This window comes from Myiozetetes cayanensis, unplaced genomic scaffold (assembly GCF_022539395.1).
Source record: "Myiozetetes cayanensis isolate MyiCay16 unplaced genomic scaffold, myiCay2020 scf2-11, whole genome shotgun sequence".
Lineage (NCBI taxonomy): Eukaryota > Metazoa > Chordata > Aves > Passeriformes > Tyrannidae > Myiozetetes > Myiozetetes cayanensis.
In genome coordinates, this window is record NW_026087411.1 from 12,429,477 (window position 1) to 12,454,311 (window position 24,835).

Consider the following 24,835-nt stretch of genomic DNA (forward strand, 5'->3'; position numbering starts at 1 on the left):
TTCTGAAACTCCAGGAAGAAAGCAATTACTGTCAAACTGCAGCCTGTATTTACCAACAGCTCATGGCACCCCTCCAGCATTCCTAGCACTGCAGGAGCAGCAGCACACCTAACAGAAGTATGTAACCCTGGGCTGGGTGTGAGACCGCAGCATTTGATGTAGGCTGCAAGTGGTGCACTGGCCTACGGTTTTAGGGAAGAATAAAAATAACAGTGTATGGGAGACATCTGACACAACCCATCTCCATCTATTTGAGATCTGTCTAGAGGAAAAAATCTAGCTTTCTTTCCTTTGATTGCTGTCATGGATGTTTCATGCAGGTAGAGTTTCATGGCAAGGAGTATTTCTGGGCCCAGCAAGGTGTCTGTATCCCACACAGTTTTGTATCCTACTCAGTTATGGATGGAATTCTCATAAAGCCTGATTACCTCTCAAGTGTCAAATTCATCTCTGGACAGATGAAATGAGGTTTTAACCATTACATAATACAAGTCTTCTGCCACTGTCTTCAACTACTTGTTTATAGGGTCCATGGCAAGACATGGACCTCATCCTCAATCATTTAAATCCTTAAAAATTCTTGTGGTGGTGGGGGTGGGATATAAATATTCCCCTAATCCAACAAAACTTAACATTCCCACCTCCACATTCTGGAAAAGGAGTCAAATTATGATTTTATTTCATTTTTATAACTATTACAATATCCTACACAGAACTTTTAAAGTCTCTAAGCATCTAGAGATCTCATACCTGTGTGCATGAACAGATGCCGTGGGTTCTCTAGGACACTGAACTCAGAAGACAACTGCTACTGTTACCACTACTGTGAGTCATCAGACAACAACATGCAGTGGCCAAGGATCAAAAAACCATCTCAGTTAGCATTTCTACTTTCCAATTCAATCACAGCCTTTCCTTCCTAAGAAAACTTCTGTTCTCCAGCCAATCCATCTTTAGTGTAAAAGATCTTTTTCTGTCTAAAATGTCATGTGTTTTCACTGTATCCAACGTGGGTCAAATTCTGCTTTCAGTAGTCGAAATAAAATGTCTAGAGAGGTTTAAATAAAGTCAAAACAGCAACTTCAATTGGGGACCAGTTAGAATTCTATCCTTTCCTCTCCTTTGTTGAGAGTATGTAGTCACTGACTCTGAAGCACATAGAGCTTAGAACGTGCACCTGTTGTTATTCCCTCCTCCTGTCTCCTGCTAAAGCACCAACCTTATTATGAAAAACATCTTTCTTGGGCATCCACAGAACTATGCAGTTTTGTGGATACAAATCTATCAGGCAGCACCTAAGTACTCTTCTGTGTCAAGGCCCACAAGTACCAAGTACTTTTATAGGTCTCACCTAGTGTGTCCAACAGTTTTATCACAGAAAAGATGTGGACTTCCCAAACTGCAAATTAGCACCTTATTTATTACTTTCTCACTCATAGCTCCAGAATAAGCTCAGCAATTCAACAGATTGTTCTAAGGCAACAACTGATGAAGGACTCTTTTTGAGATAGTCTAAGCATTAAAGTTAGGAGTAGCATTTGCATAAAGTAATATACCTACATGATGCTTGCATTGCCATTGTGATCAGTTTTAATGCACACAATATCAGTAGTGAAGGTGAAGTTACCACTCGCCTTATAGAACTTTGTGTTCTGAAGTTAAAAAAAAAAAAAAAAAAAATTCAAAATGCCAGACTCCAGTAGTTTTCCTTCCCAAACAAGAATCGCTGCCTGTTTATGCCAGGTATCTGCAGTAGCTCCACCTCTCTGCCATGGTAGGGTTTAGGTCTGCAGCGTATAGCAGTTAACCATTTACAACCCTATCACACCTTGGCTATGGTATTCCAAGACCTCAAATAAGACACAGTCAGGAGTGCATAGATGGCACGGGTTCAAGGATGCAGTTTTGTATCTGAGCCAATCTCATCTAAGAGCTCACTACTGCCAGAAATGGGAGGGAGGTCCTGCTCTCTTCCCCCTCCCTTAATTCCAGAGTACATCGCTACAGCTTGTCTTATGTCAGCTCTGGAAATCAGCTGGGACCTCCTCCTGGCTTAGCCACTTCACCTTCCTAACTTAGTAAAAGAATATGATCCTTTTCAGCTTGGTTAGTGAGTTTAAATAGCTCACAGTGGAGCCCAGGAGGAGTAGCTCACTGGGCACAGGGAAGAGAGGAACCACTCAGCTCAGAGAAGGAAAAATAAGAGCAATTCTGCCTTGGCAGCAGTTGGTCAGGTCAGTTGAGCACCTTGTGAAATCACAGCCTTGGGATGGCTGCTGGTCTCAGCAGGCAAATGAACTCCCCAAAACACACTCCCATTATTCCTCTATGGTAAAGTTACTTTAGAATAAAAGTTGCTTTCCCTGAAATAGTCAGTTGATTCAAATTGCACAAATTTTTTGGGGGGTGTTGTTTTCCTCCCCTCTTCCCCTCCCTGCCCCTCAAATATAAAAAGCATTCTGTAATTGAATGTCCGTAAGAGGAGTTAATATTGCATCATCAGGATGCATTATGTTTCCTACATGGGACAAACCATTCAGAAGAGCAGTGAGACCAGCATTCTGCTATTTTGGCACATCTTTCTTTTAGACCTGGTACTACACTTGGTCTCCAAGTGACACCCTTCAGAAAAGACACGAGGTCCTGCAGCATATATTTTCACTAAACAATCAAAGATCAGGAAAATCTAACCATTGTTGTAAGGGTCACCTATTTAAAATCCATTGTATTCAAGTGACTTAAAAATCTCTGGGAAGATTTGACAGGATTCTTTACTTTTTGTCCCTATTTTATACCTACTGGCTACAATCTGTAGCAACATAGTGCCATTTACTTTTCCTTTCATTTAGTGACCTTTCTGAAAGGTTTCAACTCCTTCAAACTTGATGGAGCTACAGTGATTTTAAGAGGTTGCATTTTTTGCTAAATGTGATTGATAGGCATGCAAAAATATTGTAAAAAGAGTGAACTATATGCTTAGTAAAAACCACAGGAAAACTTACAGCATGTTTCATTGTTCTCTCATGTTACAAAGATGTGAGTCAAACTAAAAAGTTCTAAACACAAGATAACATGAGGCACGGGACCAATTGCTCCAACAGAAGCAAGTATCAGATAGAGAGTAAAATGATATACCCCAGAGCATTCACATTAGTTAAACATCCACTAGTATAAACTGGTGCCACTTCATGTATAATTTTAAATAATGCAATAAAAAGTTGGTTAAGAAGAAAGACACCCAAGTTCAAACATCACCTATCCCGCTTAAACAAGAAAATGTCTATTCTCAAGAGCTGGGTGCAGTTTCACTTCTGTACTGGGATTCTGCAATGGAACAATGACAAGAGAGCACCTGGAGATCAGGAAGAAAATAGCCACAATGCCTGTAGGATTGAAAGGTCTGCCTGGAGACCATTACGTGGCTTTGGTGTCAGATGAAGACTGGAAGCTGCCTACCTGGATTCACACGATTCTGCTCTCAGCTGAGACCCTGCCGGGAAGGTGTGTTACAGCAGCAAAATATGGTCCTGTGCACTTTATTGAAATAAAGGTGTGATATTTCTGCTTCTGCCTTTCTTCTGCTTTTAATACAGCCTATACAACTGAGTTTTTACAATTTCTAATCAAACAGTGATCATGCTTATGTACACTCCATTCTTCTTCACTTCCTTTAATACATATATCTATGTGTATATATATATATATAAAATAAAGTCATTCAAATAAACAAAAACTGGAAGACTTGGGTTATAACTAGAGATTTCCAAAATGTAGCACACTACCTGCAACTCTTGTAGAAGTCAAAAAGGTATCTGTTTAACATAAGGAGGTCCCAAAACAGGTGGATTCCTTGGACCATCAGGAAAGAAAATGTTTTCTTTTAAAGTCTGTCTTGTAAAATCCAAAGAATCATATGCACAATTGAGGGGAGAGGGGAAAGATCAACAAGAAGCACTCAACTTGCAACACATCAAGTGTAAACAACATGGTGGTCGCTCTAAACTGCAAACCTGCCCCTTTCCTTACGGAAATGAAATCCAGTGCTGCTCCCACTGATGTCAGTAACAAGACGAGCACCAGTTGAAGCAAGACCCATACCTGCAGGCATACAGTAAGAATAAAACTTGGTTCAGTTTCTCTGAAGTTTGGAGCAATGGTCCACTCTCTTGGAGAGGCTCAATTAGGCCCATTCACATATTAGATAAAGAACTGGGATAATGCAATGGAGGAAAAGTGCCTGCAGATAAGCAATGAGAGCCAAGCGTGATGGGGTGGAAGTAAATGGGGTTAAGAGGGAGAGAGAGAAGAAAAAAATAAAATTAAAAATGCATGCACACTGTAAATCTCAAACCACAACTGAGTACATTTAGTTACACAAGTAGATACCTCATACAAGATCATAATATGAACTTTTGAACTTGCATGGAAAAAAGCCTCTCCACTACTTAATGCATTGAAACATCAATGCTACAAAATGCTGAGAAAATTCCTTCAAGTTGTATCAAAGGAGGATTATATTGTGGGCACATGCATGAAGAAAGCAAATCTGTTATCTTTACTGAATATAGGCCTTGATGTAAATCACACAGCCACAGTCTGTGAATAACTGCATTTGTTTCGACAGCAAAACACCTCATCTGAAATACAGAATAGCTGCCGGAAATTAGCTAATAGTACTTTTCTTTCTGTATTAAAGGATTATTTTCCAGTGCCCAGTGTGTGGGCTTAAACACTAGACTGAAACAGTCAAAATACTTAGAAGTAAGATTTATGGCTAAGAAGGAGGGGACTAGGGGGGAACCTTCTTTGAAGTGACTGACTTCTTTGACCAGTGTCTCAGAATTACTACGTTACAAAAGGACCCCTCTCTGTGAGCAGCTCTCTGCATTTTTCCTTCATCTCTGTGGCAGATCATATTGATAAACAAGATCTAAAAACAATTACCTGGGTATCACAGAGTTGAACAGCACATAGTAACTGAGATATTATGAGCAACTAATGTCTATTTATTTTCTAATAATTTTTAAGAGGAAAATTCTCACACACCTCAAATACTACTCAAGCTATCAATATGAATCCTTCAGCATTAGTATGTTTTTCAAAAGCTTTCAAAGGAGCTTGGGAGAAAAAAAATCATGAAATTAGTTCCACTGTATTCCAATAAGTGTCACTAATTACACTGACAGAGGAAGAAATCGTACAAACCCCACCATCTTTCATTGTACAAAAGTTTAATTTTCCTTTTTTGGTTGTAGCAGTGCTATAGTAGATCTGTTTAGATTGACTGTTTATTTTCTCCAACATATTATTTGCCATTAATTCTACTTAAGAGAACATCTGTGCCCTGAAGATGAGTACAACTGTATTAGTTTTGGAGTATAAAATACATGTTGCAGCTTTATACACAAACCCACTGTAATAAATTCTAAAAGCTGTGTCATGCCATTCTTTGTTCACCTTTCCTAACAGTGCTTCAATCATTACTTTACTACCTTTCCCCATGAGTCTGGACAAAATACTCACCCTTTGAGGTTATCAGCTTTTAATGAGATTATAGCCTAATTCTTATTAACCAACCCTGTTAGAGAAGGTAGTTGCCTTGTAACATTTCAGAGTGAAATACTGCTTTGTAGAAAATTTTACTTCATCATGATCTGAGAAGTTCTTCTTTAAAACAAATAATCTTTATTTCTTGCTCAGATTAATCCATTTTTACGTTAACATTTTATCATATGCTTGGAGCAACAAAGACCAAAACTGACTCGTAAGCTTGTGACCCTCTGTAGCTCACGTAATAGACTTTGTATATTAAAATGGGGAATTGCTATATTAAAATGGGGAATTGCTATATTAAAATGGAGAGAGAGAAAAACGTTACATCAGACATTAAAATTTTCTTGTTATGTCGTTCTTTACAAGCAATTTAGCTTTAAAACAGAACAGTTAGTTTGACTTTTAGTTCTCAAATGAGAACCAGTAAGGTTACTCCAAATTTAAATTGCACAATTTATTAAAAAACCCTAGATCTAGACACAACTTGCACAAAATCAAAACATCTTCTGTACAACTACAAGTAAATGTATTTATTATATGTTTGTATCAAAGTGGCACAAACAGGCCTTTGATCCACTGGATACACTGTAGTGGCCCCTGAAGTTCTACTGAATGCAGGCAAAGAAAAATATTATATATAGATTATGTAAGTACAAAACCTAAACACCAGAACAGAAGAAGCTGGAGCAAAATAAAAATAGTTAAACAATATCTCTGTACGTATCATGTTATCTTGCTTGGTATCACATAAATGGGCTCACTGAATTCTAAGGTGATGAGGTATCCCTAACATTCACACTCAGCTTAACTGCAACACAGAGAGAAGAGTAGAAACAAGGAACAAAAATAAGTGGAGAAAACCCATGTGGCACAGCTCTCCCTGTAATCCTGTCTCTGGTTAGCAAGTTGGAAGCATTTCATTTCTTTAACTTGAAGCCTGATATTCGCATTCCTCTGTGGCTTAATGTGGACATGGACTACAGATTGCATTCATGTCTTAAAGGAGCTAAATGATTTAGCACAGCAAGCCCACAGGCTGTGAGACAGATAGCCAGAAATGTTATATTTACGTCCACTTTGAAAGAGGAAATTAAATTTCATAGTCCCCAGTTCTGCTGCAGATGCAGGCAATGACATGTGGAGGTAGTGATTGCCTTAAACAAAAATCTGTCCTTGGCAGTTGAGAAGACACTCATGCCTTCTGAAGTGCTGTTAAGTGCGGCCCCCACTCCTGTGAAATCAGTTAATCTGTACCGACACAGTGTGGGAGCGAGATATGTCCCCAGCTACAGCCTTTCTAGAACCAGTGCAGAATGGTAACAGGTTGAACAGAAATCAGACTGCAGACAAAAATGTGATGCCAGTGTGCATCTTATTCAACAAATGACCACTGAGATGAGTCTGTGATAATACAAATTCCTGTAATCACGGAACAGTGTCACTGGAACGGAAAAGGGAAGCACTTCCCACCAAGTGGCCACCTCACTGCAGTTCCACCCAAGCTGTTTATTACTGCTAAAGTTCATCCTTTCCATTTCCAGATACTAAGCTCCAGGACAAACTTGCCAAGAATTAACTGGTCTGCTTCTTTTATAAAATGATTAGCTGTGCTTTTGAAAGAGTTACTAAGGACTGAAGGGTCACAGGGTAATTATTTACAGAACTGATGCCAGGGATGAAGTGACAGATAAAGCTATTACAAACAACATGCAGAGTACGGAATGAGAAACTCCTACAATTTATTGTCTATGGCCGTGAAGTGCAGTTCAGCTCAGAGATAGCACCAGCTCTGCTTTCCTCTTGATACTGATAGACTATAATAAAAATACAAAATTTGACTCTGGACCTTCAATTCTCCATTTCCAAGATCACACAGGGTTTACTTAAGAAGGGGGAAAAAAAAAAAAGAAAAGAATTCAAGTCCTCTACACAGCAGTGACGTTGCCTTGCTTGGGTTTGGAAGGTAACCAGTTCAACTGGGACAGAATTCAAGTGTTCTCTTTCAGCTAAATAAAAGCTATGGTTGCAAGGATAAACCACTGTCATGCACTTCAGCATAAGGAGGGTTCACAACCTACTCTTGTGGGAGGGAGGCTGGAGGCAGCAGAGTTCAGGCCATGACTCTCTAAGAGGGAACAGGATCACTGGAGAAGAGTTTTAAGTATCCTCATGAAAAAAAAAAAAAAAAAAAAGAACAGCTCATATCTTCCCCAGCCACTCCCCCACTGCAGAATACAGGACACTCAGTCCAAAAGTATTTTCAGTGCCTAAATATAACGCAGGAATTCACACAGCATAAATAGGAGAATCCTTCTGAAGGCCTGTCTTCAAAACATCCTCCATTTTTCAGTAAGACTAGAGTTCAAAGTCATATACTGGCATGTCAAATTCAGGATATCCTTTTAAGAATAATGAATTTATTGTTATTACACCTGGCTATTTTTATAAAGTTTCTGGAAGCAAGAAACACAAAATGTGCTTAATGACAACTCAAATACCTTCACGTTTCTTTTCACTCACAGACCAAGAAGATTTGATGGAATACAGTCATATCCTTATGAGATTTCATAACACCAGTCATCACTGGCAATCACTGCTTGCGTACCCCAACATCAAGCTGCTACATTTTTTCAGTCTTTTTTTCCTAAGCTTTGATATATAAAGTCAAAGGAAAAAATAGCTGCCCTTACTACTACAGTTTATGTCAAAATTAATATGAAACTATTAGAACCAGAAGGCCAAGAATTCAATTGGAAAACTAATAGTGCAAAACATCCTAGTATCGAGAAGGAGTGGAATTCTGAAGAAAAGCTAATAGATAAAAGAGAGAAAAAGGAAAAAGCACAATCCAAAAGAAACCCTCACAGAAAGATGGCTGATGGGATCCCAAACAGTCACCAAAAAAAAAAAAAAACACAACCCACCAAAAAACAAACAAACAAAATCTAAAACACAGTCCAAGAATTTGTTTCTTGTTGAGATCCTTCTACTCCAGCAGGTGTTCTAGTAGAGGAAATCAATCACCATGAATTTCCAAATAAAGTATCACAGGGGACTTGGGGACCATAAAGCACCATGCTATCAAAGAATTTGTTCCTCCTCCTCATGTTATCCTATCTGACTCACCAGTTCCTGCTCCTGCAGTACACAGCATTAGCTGTTCATGGCTACTGAAATCAGCAATCCAGTTGTGCCATAAACAACCTGCAGTGAATTAAATCCTTAAAAGTGACAGATATCTTCAGTTTTTACTGGAGGAAGTGTGAACCAGCTTGGGGATGTAGCGTTCTGACATCCCCTTCTCATGATGGACAAATTTCAAACCCCTTTGTTACTATCTCTAAACATTCAGGGAAAACCAATCCCTTTACTGACAGTAGGATGTATGCACTGGTAAATATATGTCTTCTGACAGTGACAAGGGCAGCACAAAACTTACTATCATGTTTTTACAATGGAAATTAAAAAAATAAATTAGTAGAGCCACAAGACCAAGTTCATATTGCAGGATACTCCTTGAGGTCACTGGGCTAAACAATGTTCTGCCTGTTAGTAAGGCTCAAACAAGAACAACATGAAAGTATTCAGCTTGACACTAGGAAAAACCCCCAAACTTCTAATTTATTCATATTTTTTTTAATTAGAGTAAGAATTTAATTTGCAGAGGGGGAAGAAAACATCACTTTGGCATGAAGTGGAGAGAAGGTAGGGAGAAAAAGACAAAAGATTGGCAAAGATAAGCAAAGAGCAGAGAAATTGTTTTTTTAATGCAGATAGGAAAGGGGGGGGGGAACCTTTGCAGTTGTTGGTCAATTTATACAAGTTTCAAAAGTGTTCTGAAGAAGTACAACAGTGGATGACATGAATCCCATGAAACATACATAATTTAGAAGACCATTCTCTTCTTTCAAGATCTTTTAGCTCCTTCAGTAGAGAAGTCCAACATAACTACTCACTACCGATTTTCAAGAGTCAGGCTCATCCTTTTATGTGAGTTATTATTCAGACAACAGATGAGAGCAATTATACCATTCCATGAAAGTAAGTTCACATTTGCATGTTGCTATCACCTAGTACCTCACAGAAGTGAGAATGATATATTTTTGTCATCATACTACTTTCACTACTGCAAGAGAAGTATACTACATAATTTCCTACCACTACTACAACTACCTGTAGAGTCTTAAGAAATTACAAGCATGACAAGATTGTATGGGATCTTGAGAAATGAAGGGAGATGTTTGGGCAAGAAGATCTACATTAAATAATGGTCCACACAGTTGAAGAGGTTTCAACACCTTCTTTCAGCTGGAGAAACAAGATAGGAATGATATAAAAGCTCACAAGTGGTATTAAAATTATGTGCCTTAGTGTATCCCATATATAGTTAACTTCCCTTCATAGGGTGGTCCCTGAATACTGCAGAATGAAAACAGAGGAAGACTTTGGCTATAGATATTAGTATAAATGTGCTTCTATAAGTATTGTTTTCCTTCTACAGAACAAAGAGCGAAATATTCCATGTAACATTTTCTTCTCCTGTAAATGAAGAATACAGCATACAGACTTCCTGTAGTGGAACACACTTTTCTTTTCCATGTGCAATTTAAACTGCCAGCTTTAAACAGAGAAAAATATTATATGTATCCATGGATATCTAATTTTAGAAAGACAAACAGTTCTGCTCCAGCAACAGGGAAAAAAGATGGTAAGAAACAAATAGTTATTACAAGTCACACAGAAAGGAACTATGACAGTACACAACGTGCACACAGTGTAGTAAGGACTGAGCTGGGCAAGTGCCCATGAGGAAAACAAGGTTTTTGTGGGCTCTGCATCTGAAATGGACAGGCTACAGTTAAAGCCATCAGGTTACTGACAAATTGACAAGCTAATTTTTCTAAAATGGAAAAGCTTTGGGTAGGATAATGCCTTGAGAGCCTTTGCAACCATTGTCAAGCCCTATGTCACGTTAGTGAGCACCAAGATTGGCATTATGATGACTCCATAAAGAGGAACTGTAACATCTGCATGTAATTTATACACTTCTTTCCCTAAGTCATGGTGGTTTTGGCTTATAGAATTTGTCCAAAAGTCTCCAAAAACTGAAAAGGGAGATTTTCCTGTCTATAATCTGAAGTAGACAGCTAGATAGTTTTCCTGCATGCAAGCACACATTCGTCATATATTATACTTCTTGCAACCAAAAAATAGGACAATCCAGCATGTGAAGCACACTATGAATATTCCAAAGGAAATACATTAAAAAAAAAAAAATCCAAGAGGGAGTTGAAATTTGTTTTGGTTTCCTTCTGCTAAGAGAAGAGAAAATCACAGTTCTCAAAAAAAAACAAAAACAAAAACAAAAACAAAAAAACCACCTGGGTATAAATGTATATTGTCTGGAACACTGTAGGCGGCCAACAGAACTACTGGAGCAAGTGACTCAACAAGGAAACTTAGGACACTACTAAAAAAGAGTTTTCTGAAATAAAATAGTAATTTAAAAATTGGAAAAAATGAATGGATAACATAAAAGCTTCTGTGGAGAATGCAGTTTCCATTGACACAAAGCTATAGAAAATGTTTCTAGATGCACTGTATAAAATATAGATGCTAAGCATAATTTTTTTCCCATTCTAACTGTAAAAACAAATAATTCATGCCTAAATTTTGGTTTATTTTCTTTAATTTTAATTGCAGACAATATCATAAACATATGGAAACCTTTAAGGGAAAATATTTATGTTCATTAGAGTACACATTGGGTCTGTATGAAGAGGTCCCAATAAACAAAGACAAGGATCTAAAAAGAGAAAGTGCATAAAAACCCTCTATGTCATGGTTTCAGGACTAAAAGGCCAGAATCTCCTTACAAATGGAGTGTCAGTGCTGGAAAACTGATGCCAAAACCAAGATATGAAAAGGTCCTTATATTTATCTTCAGCAACTGTTAAAGGTAGCTGCACTCTGCTGAGTAAAACTCACTGGTCTCCACTACCAGAAAAATTTATTCCTCAGAACTACAAACTGTCTAATTAGCAACTGAGTTACCCAGCTAGTTTCCATTATGAACAAGCTTTGTAATGCAGATATACCTTCATGTTGTATTATGCAATTTATAAAACACTTTATTCTTCAAATATCCTGTTAACTAGGATCCATTAAAACAACAAGCGTTATCTCACCTTCAGAATTGAAACCTGCCTTGCATTTCTGATTTCTTGTCCAGAGTCAGCAAACTAAAGTTTCCCTGTCCTCAAGGCATGCTGAATCCTATTTAAACTTTCCAGGTCATCTGAACTTGAAAATTACGTTTATTTTCCTTCCCTGGCTCTTACTTTTTGAAACTCCCTACAGTATTTTGCCAACCAGAAATCAAATTAGTGATGTTGGGATGTTCCTAAATGCTTGTTTTTATTTGTTAACAATATCATTAACAGAAGGCAAAAGAATACTATCCAGAAGGACACAGAAAGAAAAAATAATTGAAATGTGATTATGTCAAAAGTCTGACTGCTTGTGACTTTCTAAGGACGGACACCAAAAATTCAAAACAAGGCACTGATAATGCTAAATCCTAAGAGATGTATCTCCTTGGCCTTAAGTTTGATAAAATATTGTTCAGAAATGTACCTCCTGTATAATCAGATTTGCAGTTAATTTTCTTGGTTTAAAAAAAAAAAAACATTAAAATACACATAACTAAAATTAACCTCATTGTTCATTAATAGTACTAAAATTTACATAGATGAGTTGAGGACAAAGTAACCACCCAAGGCCAGCAAAAAACAAAAGGCCTGAAAAAGAAAGTAACAAAGCAACAAAGCATTTTTTAAAAGGCAGTTTTGAAACTTACTATAAAGTCTAGAAATAGCCACTGAACAATTACAGTTACAAATTTAGCTCACCAAATTACAATTGCATCGCATAAATCCAGCAAGTTGTGCTGGATCTCATGCAGGGTAGTAACACCTCCATCTCAAAGTCCTACCACAACTTTCTGAAATACAGACCAGCTGATCCTCCTACTTTAACTCGCTCTGCAGTTCTTTGTTAGTGCCTGGCTCGATTTTCTGCTTCCTTATTTTTATCACATATGAGAACATTGGGGTATTTTTACTACTTACAATGTTCAAAATGTTTTTTAATTAAATAGCCAAAACAATAAAGTAAAATTAACCAAAAGAAAACAGTGATCCACAACATTCATTTCCCTCAGTTAAAACCTTGCTTTTTAACCCAAATTTTATCTGCTAAAAGTTTACCAGCCAGATTTCCTCCCCCTACTCCAGCCACTCAGGCACTGCAAAGAGGCTGAATCTCTCTCCCAGCAGCCAGCCAAGAATTCCCTAATTTCTGACCCTTGCAGTGACCCATGCTGAAGTGCTGGGCCACAGGCACCCTGACAACCAGGTAGTCCTTGCTTTCCACTGTGTGCGCAGAGCAAACCTCAACACAAATTCTTCTTTTCAAACCATACGACTTCAAAACAAACCAAACAAAGGCTCCTAAAAATCCCAGAAACAGGGAGCTGAAACATGCCTGTGGAAGCACACACAGACAAAAAAAAAAAAGCTAAACCAGATAAAATGTTTCATAGGAAGCCAGGACCCTGTTTGTGAGTATGAGTTCAGGACCCAACAGCCAGAATGGCTTGAAACATGATACAGTCTCTTTGATACAGCTCACTAGTTTGGAAGTGGAGGGGCTGTATCCTATTAAAAATAACAGGATATTGACCACAGTAATAAATCTAAAGCTTTGGCTGCTGCAATTTCTTATCTTCCATGAGCAGTTGTTGGTGTGCAAAAGCCATGCACTTTTTCTTCTTAGAAAAAAATCCAAACAATTAGAAAATCACTCCAAAACTGTGGCTTCCACTTGGTGATAGCTTGCATCAGTCAGTGACAGCCTTGGGAGACCTAGATCCCCAAGATCTTCCCCTTGTCATACCGGGATATTGTTGTATTTTGATGGTTTACTACTGCCTCCAGGCAAAACCATGTCACTGAGAAAGTTAAGATGGGGCACGAAGACTAACAAGTCCCAAGGAATCTCATCAGTCGTTTTGGCACTCCTGACAGGACTTGCATTACTCTTCTCATGCAATTTCTGCACCTAAGTGATCTATCTCCTCTGATAGCATTTTTGGTTTTATCTACTGAAACAAATTAAGATCCAAGATGACAGCAGCTTCTTCTAATGGCTTACCAATACTTAAAAGGGACTGCGCCAAGCAGTGTTATCTCTGCAATTCCCACTAGTGGAGATGAAGTTTCTGCTAGGCTGGAGAAAAAGGGATGGGGGGAACAGGGAAGAGGTAGCCAAGGCTCTTCCTCAGATGGAATAAAATACATACGCCAAAGGATTTTATTCAACTGGCAGAGACTACATGGAGTCTTTTGCCAGCATAACTGTGTCTACTGTGGGTATGACTTGTTTTCCCACTCATAAAAGGGAGAGCTTTGCCAACAAAACTTTAAAGACTAAGACCAACAGTGTGGGTGTGGGGTTCGGTTTGTTTTCAGTGCACATGAGTGAAGTTAACTATGGTCCAGTTTCCTGCCAATCTAATCCACACATCATGTAAAGCCAGTTTTCCTTTATGTCTTATTCTGATTAGGTCCTGCAAGCATTTCTGGAGCAGTCTTTTCAGGCAGGCAATCCTCCTCTGGAGCTATTGTTTTTAATTTTATTTTTTTTAAATCCCAGTTTAAGATCCCGAAGGTGGGACAAATATAAGGGGCAAATGGTTCAATACAAAGGGTAGATATCTACTTTGAGAGCTAAAACCATCTAAAACATGCATATTTTGCCTGCATTTACAACATGCTAGTTGTATGAAATACAATCAAAAGATCAAACCACTGCACTTACTGAAAAAAGACCAACCATCAAAAAAAAACCCAAAACAAAAAACTCCACCAAAACTTTCTTCCAGCCCTAGAGACTTAAAAACCAGATGATGAACCGGCTTGCACTAGGACTAATTATAGCAGAGGAGTTACAACATGTTTGTAGATAACCTCACCTACGAGTATGTGCCAAAACCAGGGCTCAGTTCTCTCCTGCTACCCTGGAAAAAGGTGGAAGAGAAGTAAGTTCCATTTTGGATTGTGCAGGACCCTAAGAAATATCACTCTTTGAAAAAAAATATATATATATATAAGCAAATGGGTGGAGAAAACTTCCTCTTCCTTGCATAGACTATTTCTGTGAAGCTGTTTCTTTAACTATAAAAGCTATGTTAGAGCTGGTACTTCTACGTGCACCTTCTCATTTCAGTAATCCAGTTTTGAATCTCAACCAGCTCCTGATCTCAAGCTTGAGGAAGACTCCACATATTTTCCAGAAGACCTGCCTCCAAGCACAAAAACTTGTAAGCCAAATAGTTCAATTGCTTGATGTTACTCCTGGATAGTCTCTTCTTTAGAACCAAAAAGCCTAATACAGATGTCCACAAAGTGCATGGTGATCCCACTGGTAAGAAAACTATGTAACATCGGCAAAGGAACCATTAGGCCACCAAAATTACTTTCCACTAACATATTAGAAGGGAGAATTAGAGGTTTGGAATTTCTTCATGCTTGAGGGCTAACTCTCACCAACACCAACCCATCTGTCATACATTGTTTTATGTCTGCTTTGATTTCTTTTTTGCTGCAAAAAAGGGAATGCACATCAGAAATGTTACGGACCACCAGACCTGCTTCATATATTATCAAAGCTAAACATTCAAGCATTTTATGTAGATTAAGAGATTAGAGTCCAAGAGTTTTTAATTCTTCTGTGTGCAAGTCTCTCTCTTTCAATCAAATTAAAAAGTGGAGTTCAGGGTATGTTGTTAATTCCTGAGGGGAAATGATACATAACCCACATGCACAAAGAAGTTGGCTTGCATGTGGTTGTTTTTACAGCACGGAATCTGTTTCAATCTATGTTTGTTTAACAAGATGCAAGTCTAACAATGGTAATTTACTAAAAGCTTGTGCACTAAGTATGTACAATACCAGAAACAATGGTCATAACTCCTTCCAAAGATACAAAAGCATCTACAAAACTATCAAAACATAAGCACTGCCCTGGATTAGTTGTTTCAAAACCCCACATTCCAAATAGCTTCATCATTTCAATAATCCATCTATAAACATTTAACTAATTTTGGACTACTGTTTCACATTTCGGCAACAAGTTACTGCTAGTCAATCTAGCACAAAATTTCATTATTTGTATTTTCATTGATTTTTTTTAATTTTTTTTTAATACATAGTATCATTAAGGCTTGCTCAGACGACTTTTGCAAGAGTAAATCTTGGCTTAAGTATTGTATTAAAAACACCAATCGTTCAAATAGTTATTTACTATTAAGCTCCTCAATCTATATTTAAGCACTTGAATAACCAGCTGCTTGTACAACCAATGGGCAGTGACAACACAGCTGCAGAAGGCGAGGTGGCATTCTGCCTCTCCAACAACCCTGTTTGTCAATGCTCAGGCACAACCGACATTCTGCAGCATTACAACCATAACCACATTTTGAAATGATTCATTATTTACGGTGCTGTTTGAGGTTTACTAGGAGATATTCTGTTTTCCCTGAAAAGCCAATAGAGCTAAATGAATCTTTGTGATGAACAACAACCTCGGCCTTGAGCTATTGCATCAGACAGGTCAAAGGTTTTTCAGGTCCTACCTTAAGAAGTGTGATCCCAATGCCTGCACATTACAGAATGTATCTCACCATGATTTGGGCTAATATCTTACCTGTCTTGTGTCTGCACCAGAAGACTGAACCATTCCTTGTCTTGCTGAACAATTGGTCTGTGAAAAAATGTTGGTTCAACATCTGGATTTTGCTCTTACCATCAGAGCCCGGATACACTTTTAAGTCAAGATAGTATGGAAACTTCTAAACAGGCAGGCTGCTTCATTAGAATAGAATAGAATAGAATCAACCAGAAAACAACAAGGTGTAGCAATTCCCCTTGAGCATCATTATCATCAGAAAACAACATTTACAAAGTGTATTAGAAATGTTAGAAATACTTGCATGGCAACAGCAAACAACTAATGCACAAAGTTATTCCTAAAGAGAAGTGGTGGGTTTTGGAGACAGTTATACTGCACTAAGGTCTGTAAACTATGGGTGTTTACAGTGCACTTTTTACTACCTTCAAAAATAAAGTGTTTCTCATTTCAGACACATTTGGACTTAATCAACTGCAGCAATCAGTTAACCATCATTCAATCACACATACTTGGAGAGTGACTCACCAGATGTCAGGTGTTTAACTTGCATGTTCCTCAAGTAACCATCTAGCTGCTGACATTTTTTTCTCCCCTGCCTCCAAAGCACTGTGCATAAATGATCACAGTAGTGGAAAATTTGCATCAGAGGATTAATATCATTAGTTATCATGGTTAGGATTAATATCATTAGGAGAGATATGCAATGCCATAACCACTCTGAATCTTGTAACAACCATGACCTAAGCTGCAAGTTGTCTCTGTAAAGAAAGTAATCAAGCGAATGGAATTTCCAAGATTTGAAAATCCTTTTTTCTGATAGTGTTTTACCAGTCAATTCTTCAGCCACTACAATGCAGACACCATCATTATTCTTTTTTTTTTTTTTTTTTAACATAAATTCGATGGTGTTACCTATTTGAAGTAGACTTGGCATTTTAATTTAGCACAATTCAAAACAGTACTAAGTCATACAACCTCACAGTTTTTCCCTCGTTGGCAGTTGTCAGTGTATTCAGCACTCAGAGAGCATCTGGTTAGTAAAATGTGGCAGCCTTAAAGTTTTGAAATTCCTTTCAGCATTTTTCTAAAAGAGGGTTGTTTTGATCCCCAAGTTGGTCCAGCTGGTATCTCAGAATTGTCCAACTCCTCCTTTCGAGATAGCTGCCACTATTGTTCCAGAGGGGCAAGCAAACAGGCTTTTCAAAGCAAGTCATCACTACTGGAGATGGCCTATCTAAGGAAGTTCATAACATCTAAATTCTCTGATAAGCACTGACAGGAGAGTTTTTGTAAATCAAAACTATTTCTCCAGTGTGTTAGACTAGAGCTCTGAAGTTTGATGCAGCTGCTGGGCTAGTAGCACCAGGCAACAGATTTTGTCAGAACTCTCAGAGTGCTGATCCTAAAATTGCAACAAATAACCTATAGGGTTGGCTTGGACTGGAGAGCCTGATTCCATGGTTGGAAGAATGCCAGAGCTTGCATGGAAAAAAAAAAAAAATCAACACACTGGAAACACTTCAGAGCAACACAAAGAGGCAAGAAGATTCCTATTAAAAAGACCCCTTGTGTAGTGCCTCATGTCCCTAGCAGGCCTCTTATAATCATTAAGGTTGGAAAAGACCTCCACAATCATCAAGTCCAACCTGTGACTGACCACCACCATATCAATTAAACACTTCCAGGGATGGTGACTCCACCACCTCCCTGGGCTGCCCATTCCAACGCTTAACCACCCTTTCAGTGCAGAAATTCTTCCTGATGTCCAGTCTGAACCTCCTCTGGTCCAGCTTGAGGACGTTTCCTCTGTCTAATATGCATAAGTAATAACTTAATGCAATTCATCATGTAACCAAAGAAGTAAACCAGGTTTTTGGTCCTTCAATAGGAAAAACTACATACAGATGTACATGCAGAGAGATTCATTGATAACAAAGCACTGCACACTTAAGCCAGGCTTTTTGTACCAAAAAAAAAAAAATTCCAAGCGAATTATAAGGGTATCTTCAATGATATCCTCTTGAAAATAAGACCAAATTTTCTGCAAACTGCATAAAAAACACTGACATTAAATGCACCACAAAAACTGCATTTCTGCAAAATCCAGGTGATTTAATATAAAAATGTACCTTTTACAAAAAGGTGCAGTTTTAGTTGTTTAATACAGTGAGATAAGAAATGCCAGTACACATCTCAGTCTCTACAGTTTAATCCTTTTTATTTGCACTGAATCTTCATCTAGTACATACAGCTATCAGAAATCACGTTTTGCAGCTACTAAGCCAGTTTTTAAATGAAACAGGGAAGTGTTTATTTGCACCTTTTGGATGGTGGCACTTGAAGGACAGAGTTAATTAGTATAACTTGAGTAATACCTTGGAGTATACAGAAAAAGATACTTAGTAGGATTCAGTGGAGGAGAATAAAAACCAGATATTATTATTATCATCATCATTACTAATATCCCTTTATTACAGATAAAACAGCCAAGAACTATAAGAGGTGAAAATGAGGCACTCAAAGTTTCTTAATAACCCCAACCAATCAGAGAAATCAACACTCCTCAACTCTGGAGAAGTCCATTTCCTAATCCAAACTACTAGAAGTGAAATTGTCCTTCTGAAAGTGCAGGATAAAAGCTGTGCAGAGAAAGTGACTGTATCACTGTGATTAAGGAAATCCTCCAAATCAGTTTCCCTACCACAACACTGCAAATTCAACAAATCACATTTGGTCCAAGTCTTTAACAGCCATATACAATTTAGGAGGTCTTTTAGCTAGCAAATATAACATTGCCCTTAAGCTACAAAGGAAAGAGTGTCATAATACCAGGAAATGCTCTAAAAATAAATCCCAATGAATGAAAAATTAAAAATCACCTACAACTATTCATTACAGTCCTATATATCTAAATGTATAAATATTGGATAAATGTTTTTCAATAAAAAGCCAGACAAAATATCAAAAAACATTCTCAGGTTTGTAAACAACAAATATTAACTCCATTAAAGGGATATGAAAAACATTCCCTTGTGTTGAGATATTTTTATTTTGTAACAGAAAAATTCCCTTTTCCAGTATCCATTCATCTTCTTTGAAATGTGCATTTTCCATTCTACCAAACACTAAAAATACAGTCTTTTAATATGGTTGATAAGGCCTATATTCCAAATACTGCATTTTTTTTTTTGCTTGTGTTCTAAACCAATAGAATAGTTTACTCAATGTCAATATTTTCTTCAAACTGTTACAATGAATTATATATGAAGTCTATTTAACAAAACCTTGCTACTTTTTCCACCAGCCTCAGCAATTCGGAGAGCACAAGAACGGTGTTAAAAGCAGAGGTTTTTGAGGAAGAGTTGCTTCAGATACAAAGCTGACCTCTGGTGAAAAAGCAGTAAAACCTAGCGAAGGGGCAAAAAGACTGCTCCAAAAGAAGGGGGGGTTTACAATTCTTCTACCCAGACATGTAAAATTCACATCCAAATAACGTATTTCTAAACACTAAAATGGATTTCGTAGAAGACACTTTGGAAGGTAATACCGAAATCCTTCAGAAAGACACTTCACAGCAGAATCCTATGCTACACAAGGTTCCTCTTTCACTAACATTATCCAAACGTGTTTCCTTACATGGTGCAAACTAGTGGACCTTTAATGCACATTACCATTCAAAGAGTACTGAAGCATAATATTGACCTCGGCTAATAACGTGCAGCAACCGAATCACAAACCTGAAGTTACACCTAGCACAAATCCTGAACAATGATGCATGTCAAAAGCTCAACCCAGGCTGATGAATTCACTCACACACCAAAATACAGAAGTAATCTATATTTCTGTGTATGCATGTGCAGCACAGACAGGATCTTAAACTCATAGCGGTGTCTGGTTTCATAACATATGCCCTTCCTTATCAAATGTCATTTGTATTGCCATCTCTGCATCTGTCTCCACAGATGTCATCCCATGTAATGAAGCATATGGGCTTAAGCTGACATTGTTTGCAAACAGGAAGAGCTTTTGGCAAGAGGAATCGAACATAAAGTGTTTTGCGGGCTGCCTCTCTTAACCCATCTTTGCTTGGCTCCTCTGCTCAGCTCAAACTGGTCGGCTACTTTCTGAGAGGGCAGAGTGCCAACCTAACAGATGGGTAGCAGTAAAGTCGTGCCAAAGAACCAGAATGTGCATCTAATTTGATAATTAGGGGCTGAATTTCCCCTTAGAAATATTGCAATGGCAGCGCACACAAAGTTACCAAGCTTAGGGGTAAAAGAATATGCTTCAGTCTATCCTGTTGAGGGGTTAATTCTGAAAATGATAAAAACAACAACAGGAGAGAGCCACAGAGAAGGGAGCAGACCAGTCATCAGCTTCTATCGTTCAGGATTAGTATTCTTCAAGGAGAGAAGAAATAGAGGAAAGAAAAGGAAAGAAACAGTAAGATTAGGCCTTTATCCTGAAATAGCTCTCCACAAGGGGCACCTGCAAATCTTGGCCAGAACAGTTCTGTGGCCTTGCTGAAAATAATTTATGCTGAATAGAGATAAAAGCAAGGAACTGATGGCCACTTTACAAAGCATTAAACACAGCTTTCCTGTCCACAAGGAATAGCCAAGCCAATAGCTAGTAAAAGGCAAAGGACAAAGAGTGTTTATGGCTCGGTGGAAATTAAACATAATAATGTACACACGTACTTGGATCTGTTGACAATTATTGTCTTGATCTTGATATACAGAGTAGTGGCATTCAAATAAAAAAGTTAACGGTAAAAGAGAGAGAAAGCTGGAAACCCAACTGAAATTCTCTTTTCATACATTTTACAAGTTTTCATGCAATAAGACGATGGTCCTGTAACTATCCTAAAGAGTCCTGCCGAAGCAGGATCTTCTGTGTCATTTTTCTCTTCAACTTGTGTGTTCCTTCTCCTTTCTCAAACGACTTTACTCAGCAGAATTAATGCCAACAGCCATGCAAGACTCACTTTGGAAAAAACATTGCTCTGATTCACTCTTCATTTTTCCAGTTCTACAGTGACTCTTTCCAATTTCCAGCTTCTGAAACAAAAATATTAAGGGCAATAACTAAAATGGTTTCAGTTAAGTGGGACTTACAGGTTTTTATATTTTAGATAAAATAGAAAATTTTTAATCCTTTTTATCATAAGCCCTGTGGTGAAATATTCCAAGGGGATGAGATTACTTGCTCTCACTTTGCCTGCTTTGTAAATATGATGTTTCAAGAGGGCTTTCATGTTGTTGGTGGATGGAAATTAGCTCTTCAGCACAAGTAGCATTCTGAGTCACATCTTTGGAGCAGAGCAGAAGGTTCAGCCACAGATTTAAAATAATTTTTAAATGATAGCTGGTAAGTGCCTAAAATCACATGTGTTGCTTTACAGACCTCCACTGAGACATTTTCCTCTGAAGAAATTGGTCAATGAAATGTCCTTTGTTCTACTGTCAAATTCTGGCAAGCTGCTTCCCAGTATAGCGCAAGGCTTAACTGGACTTTTGTTTAATTACCATCAAGACAGTGATGCTCAAATGAAGAGTACAACATCAGCAAGTGAGTGAAAGCAATCAATTAGGATGAGCCTAAAACCATCTTTTAAGGGAAAGGAAGGGACTACTCATTACTGCGGCCATAGGCTAAAAATTCGAAGTATAAACATGTCACTTACTCAAATAATACATAGCTTTTAGAAGCAAATAAATTAAATGACAGATAGTAACTACAAAGCAGAAGTGTCATTATGAAGTAGGATCAAGATTTTTATACCACAGCACCATTGCCAAGCTTAGAAAAACAGACTTGAGTTAGTGGATTAATATGAATGTTGGTGTCAAATTGGGGAAAACCCTTCCATTCAACTCTACCACAGGTGCATATTTAGAAAAAGCCTAGATGATACAATAAATAAATCAATGAATACAGAAAGAAACTGTCATGGAACATTTTTGGTAACAATTAGCATCTAATGAATTAAGAAACTAGTTAGCATCCCCAAAAATAAAATATAAAAACCCCCAAATCTGAGTATTATCCTGATAACTCTCAAATTCAGTATTACATTTGAAGGTAAAAGAACACAAAATGAGCTAAGGTACATTCTATGGCAATAACAGAAGAATTAATATGAAATCCACAAAGAAACATCAATTGGCAAGACAGCATCTGCATTTGCAAAACCAAGAAACATTTAATGAGAAAAGTAAAACCTAAATACCTAAAGCCTTCCATTAAAAGGTGTCATCTCACCAACATTATAGGGAAACCCATACCCTAGCAAGCAAATGACATCTATTAGTGGGAAATGAGATTTAACCGTAAGAGACACACAGCAGGGTACGCAGTAAGGGCAAAATGTTTGTCCACGGTCTAACTAAGGTGGGATTGTCATGGAGAAGTTCTACATCACTGTTCTGAAAATTCAGCTCCACTTTTTATTTTAAAACCTCAAGTCTAGATTTACCTTTTGCTTTGATAAGTAACTGAGCACATGTGAAATCCAGAAAGTCAATTATTTTAAGTGTCCACAGTTTCCATACTTAATAGTAAGAGAATATACTAAAAGTTAGGTATTTCCAGATTTATGTACTGAATTTCTACACGAGGTGAACAAAACATGACACTGTGCATCTCAGTTACTTATTTTCTCAGCCAGAGTTCACTGTTGCAGTGCCACTTACTGAACAACAGCACGTTCCACACAAGAGGCCAAGGCAAGTAGTGTAAGGCTTGGTTTGAGCAGGCAAACAACAAAGTTCACACCATTTTTATTGTCCAACCTGAGCTATCACACAGGTGAGTTTACCCCTCTTCCTGACATAGGGACATCTCACAAACTGAAATCAAGCAATTAAACTAATCACAACATGACGCAATGCGCCAAGGACTTCTTTTGATTTTCATGCAAACTGGAGTCCTCAGTCTCTGGCACAGTGAGGGACACTGCTCCTACAGCACACATACCACACTTAGAAATTAATTTAAAAGTCTATGGTACTTCACAGAGTGAGAATAAAAGCTAAACAGGTTGTTGAGCTTTTTATACAATTTATTAAAGCACACCAATTGCAGACAGAAGTATTATTATGCTTTCTTGGTCTGCATATTATTACAATAGGATATGCCATTAAAAAAATCTAGGAAAGCATCAGAGTTGAAAAGGTATTTCAAACAAAGTAAGGGAAATTAGGAGAAAAAAAATAAAAAACACAACAGGAAAAAACCCCGACATGTTATTTAGGTGAAACCTTTATTACAGAAACATGATATTGGTACCTCCTGAGAGAGACTGTAAAAATAATGGAAAAAACCCTGGTGAGACAGGAAGCTTAAACACAGCTAAACTAATGATAACTTTTGTAATACAGGAAGCAAGCACACTACCAAAGAGATGACAAAACCAGAGATTACTTTAGATGTTTACTTATTCCCAGACCTAGCTAAAAAGTGTGCTAAAGGAACCTGGGTTGAGCACATTGGTCTTACTGCTACAGCTTCTTGTTTTAGAATAGAATCACAGCACCTGACTTTCCAAGTAATAATCTTCCAACAGAACTTTGCAACAAACTGTCAAGAGCTACTGACCCCTTTCACACATTCACCTTTGGAAATGCAATTTCCTGTTACAGACTGATGTTCTGATCCTGCACCTCTGTTCACACGAACGCTCTGGTTTGGTAAGCAGGGCTGCCAGTTATGCTGGTGCCAGCGGGGCTGCTAAACATTCGCCGGAGGCTTTGGGATGCAGTGCTCACAAGCTGGACTTCCTGCTTGGAGCTTACAGTGCCAAGGTAAATAATTAGGATACCACACTGACAGATGTGTCAGAACTGTGAGGTATTAACTAGATTTACTACTGCCTTGAATAACTGAGTTGTAATTTTCCGCTCTCCTAGCATGTCACATAATGATGCAAAGTGTTACAATGCCAGTAGGTACCCAACTGCAGCACTTAACCTTTCATATCTTAGAATCCATGTGTATTACACTGGCTTCTCTTGCACAAGGACTCTAAGCCCCTTTTGTCTAATTATGCTGCTCTGTAACTATCTCCAGAAAGAGGGCTGAGTTTAACCTAACAGCCTCAATTACCATTGCCTTGTAATCCACCGTGACTGACATAGTTCAAGGAGTGTTTGAACAACATTCTCAGGGACATGGTGCAATTTTGGGGTTCATCCTGTGCAGGGCCGGGAGTTTGACTCTATGATCCTTGTGGGTCCCTTCCAACTCAGGATATTCTATGACTCTATCTGGTCAAAGGACATAAGACAGTTGTCATCATCATGATCCTGGCAGGACAAGGATAGTGTAATCAGTGCTCAGTCTCAGCAGACATGGCAATCAGGCATTCTTTTGTTTTTAATTTCCTCTGACCTTCCAGTTTGTCCTTGTAAAGTTCTTGCTGTTCATGAGCTAATGTATCTCTGTTTGTTCAAACTTAGAACACAAACTGCTTCCATATACTCAATAACATCTTCTGCTTACAGTTCCACCCGATCATCAGAACCACCAT

At 38.0% G+C, this 24,835-nt stretch overlaps 1 protein-coding gene across 4 annotated transcripts in view; it reads right to left on the reverse strand.

Annotated features, from left to right (window-relative positions):
- PTPN14 (protein tyrosine phosphatase non-receptor type 14) overlaps positions 1–24,835 on the reverse strand; it is a 113,029-nt gene that overhangs the window by 77,419 nt on the left and 10,775 nt on the right. For 2 of the 4 annotated variants that reach the window (XM_050314668.1, XM_050314669.1), the window contains exon 2: positions 21,293–21,365. The exons of the other annotated variants lie outside the window; for them this stretch is intronic. The gene's annotated coding sequence lies outside the window, so the exon portion shown is untranslated. The remainder of the gene's footprint in view (positions 1–21,292; positions 21,366–24,835) is intronic. 4 annotated transcript variants of the gene reach the window in all.